At 56.7% G+C, this 3,098-nt stretch overlaps 1 protein-coding gene across 11 annotated transcripts in view; it reads right to left on the minus strand.

Moving 5' to 3' along the window:
* The window catches only part of LOC105467832 (ankyrin repeat and sterile alpha motif domain containing 3), a 53,868-nt gene that overhangs the window by 39,224 nt on the left and 11,546 nt on the right, over positions 1 to 3,098 (minus strand). For 3 of the 11 annotated variants that reach the window (XR_011616275.1, XR_011616276.1, XM_071084050.1), the window contains exon 1: positions 839 to 1,030. The exons of 1 other annotated variant lie outside the window; for it this stretch is intronic. The gene's annotated coding sequence lies outside the window, so the exon portion shown is untranslated. 7 more of the 11 variants (XM_071084055.1, XM_071084051.1, XM_011717569.3 and 4 more) reach the window with 6 other exon arrangements.

Here is a 3,098-nt window from a genome sequence, read left to right on the forward strand (position 1 = left end):
GAGGCCGGGCGCGGCAGCTCAAGCCTGTAATCCCAGCACTTTGGGAACCTGAGACGGGCGAATCACGCGGTCAGGAGATCGAGACCATCTTGGCTACAACAGTGAAACCCCGTCTCTACCAAAAATACAAAAAACTTAGCCGGGCATGGTGGTGGGCACCTGTAGTCCCAGCTACTCATGAGGCTGAGGCAGGAGAATGGCGTAAACCCGGGAGGCTGCACTCCAGCCTGAGCGACAGAGCGAGACTCCATCTCAAAAAAAAAAAAAAAAAAAAAAAACTAAAAGAGTATAATCAGATTGACTGTAACACAAAGGATAAACGCTTGAAAGAATGGCGACCCCATTTTACATGATGTGATTATTACGAACTGCACGCCTGTATCAAAATCTCTCATGTACGCCATAAATTTATACACCTACTACGTACCCACAAAAATGAAAAAATTTTTAAAAATCTTAACAAACGTAATGCTGGTGGAAACCGTCACGCCCACAGAGGAGGTCTGTGAAAGCCCCCGGGCACCGCCTCTCGCCCCGTGGAACCGCAGCGGGAACCGGCGCATCGCAAAGCTAGCTCACTGGCCCCGGGGCGGGTCCCTGGCCGACAACCCCAGAACTCACAGCAGTGACGCTTCCCGACGCCCCCTGGCCACATCCCCACAGGAACCCTACCGTGCACAGAGCATTACTGTCCCCACGCCACAGCCACATAAAGAAAATGTGGGGCTCGGTCCTCCAGTCACGCGGCGAGCAAGTGCAGCGCGGGACGCCCGAGCGCTGGGTCTAGGCGGGCAGCAGGTGCTGGCAAATAGTGGGGCCGGGCCGCTGCGGAACCCACCTGTGCTGGGCCTCAGGCCTTGCGCCGCCCTCGGGCTGCCGCCGCCAACCCCGCGAGCAACTAGCCGCCACGCTCCCTTGCCGGGCCACCGCCCCCGGCACCCGCCCCGGAAGTAGTTGCGGGAGGGCGCGGAGCACGCCGGGAAGCTCGCGGGTCCACACCGGGACAGCTCCCGGGCGCCGTGGAATGCACACGTCCCGCACCCGGACCTTCCGGTCAGCTTCCCGGCTCGTTGTATGATACCCGCGACAGCCAATGAGCAAGTGGTGTTTGTCCTACCCAGTCCCCGCCCTGGCCAGGGGAACCAATCCATTGCAGGAGAGGCAGAACGCGCAAAGGCCCGAAAGAGGAGCGGGGGGAACGCGGCGACAGTCTAGTAATGTAAAGCTCCGCTAAGAGGGAGAGTGCCGAAGAAGGGGACAGTCTCTGTACCTGTGGCGCGGCCCGAGGGACGGACGCGACTGGAGTGGCGCGCTGGAGGCTGTTTACAGCCCTGTTAGGACCGCGCAGGGAATGAAGGCGGAAGCCTCAGGTGAGGGGCCTCGGGCCTGCTGCGCCTGCAGGGAGTTGAACAAAACGCGGGGAAACACGGGCTGGGGGTGTGTGAGAGGAGGAGCGATGGGCTTTCCACTTCCACAGCTTTAAAATTTAAAGGCTCGACCCGGGAGGCTGTTGGCGTCTGGTTTCCATGACAACCGGCAGCCTCGTGGCAGGCGGGCTGGGGGCGGGGTTGTGGGGACCTGGGCGGGGCTGTGGCGGGCCTAACGGGCTGCAGCTGAGAAACTGACCCCCGAGACGGAGCCGGAAGGCCGTTATTCAGTGGTGGCTCCGAGCCTCCCCTTCGCCTTCTGGATGCGCCGAGCTCCTCAACGTCGCGTTCAGGGCCCTGCATTGTCTGGTCCGTTTTCACCGCAGATTCCAGCAACTGATACTTTCTTCCCTTAAACCTGTTGGGCGGTTCATTCCTTTGAGCTACTGTACATGCTCTTCCTTCTGCCGCTAATGCCGTTCCCTTGCCTATTGTCTTGTTCGCCTGAAGAGTTTATCAGAGTCTCTGGAGGCCCTCTTCACCTCGACGATTCTGTTGCCCTAAGAAATATTGTGCCCTGAATTGCAGAACAGAGCTCTAGTTACAAAAAACACCCGCTAAGTGTGTGCACCAGATGCGTCCCCAACCTGCTGCTCCCAGTTGAGAGTGCACCAAGCACCTGCCCTGGTCCCAAAAGCACAGAGGAAGCAAGCAGCCCCCAATTCACATCTCCTGCCGCTGCCCTGATTGGGGATGAAGGGGCACTGACTGCAGGGCCAAAGCCACAGCGGCCTCTCCGGCTGCAGGGTTCTCCTGACACTGGCTCTAGAGGACCCTCACCCCCCAGTTCTCAAGCTCAAGCTCCCCAGTCCCCTGAAGAACAGGACCATCTCCTTTAAAACTCTAAGATACAAATGCAGGGGCTGGTCAGAGTGGTGACTCCAAAAAAAAAAAAAAATCACTGGGTGACTGCAAACTGTCAGCCAGGCACGGTGACACATGTCTGTAATCGCAGCACTTTGGGAGGCTGAGGCAAGAGGATCACTTGAGGCCAGGAGTTTGAGACCAGACTGGGCAACAGGGAGACTCCATCTCTGCAAAAAATAAAAATATTAGCCAGACGTGGTAGTATATACCTGTAGTCCCAGTTATTCAGGAGGCTGAGGTGGGAGGACCACTTGAGCTCAGGAGGCCGAGGCCTCAGTGAGCTATCATTGTACCACTGTACGCCAGCCTGGGCAACAAAGCCAGACCCTGTCTCCAAAACAAAAAAGCAAGATGTTGGCCGGGCACGGTGGCTCACGCCTGTAATCCCAGCACTTTGGGAGGCTGAGGTGGGTGGATCACGAGGTCAGGAGATCGAGACCATCCTGGCTAACATGGTGAAACCCCGTCTCTACTAAAAATACAAAAAATTAGTCGGGCGTGGTGGCAAGTGCCTGTAGTCCCAGCTACTCGGGAGGCTGAGGCAGGAGAATGGCGTGAACCTGGGAGGCGGAGCTTGCAGTGAGCCAAGATTGCACCACTGTACTCCAGCCTGGGTGACAGACTGAGACTCTGCCTCAAAAAAAAAAAAAAAAAAAAAAAAAGCAAGGTGTCTCTCTTCTGTTCCTTGGTAAAGGGCAGTAAAGGGTAGTAGGACTTGAAATTCCCCCGATTCAGAGTCCATTGTTGCTATTTACTAAACACCCTGAGGCTACGAAATGAAGCGAATAGTGATGCTATATGGCG

Source organism: Macaca nemestrina, chromosome 18, assembly GCF_043159975.1.
Source record: "Macaca nemestrina isolate mMacNem1 chromosome 18, mMacNem.hap1, whole genome shotgun sequence".
NCBI lineage: Eukaryota > Metazoa > Chordata > Mammalia > Primates > Cercopithecidae > Macaca > Macaca nemestrina.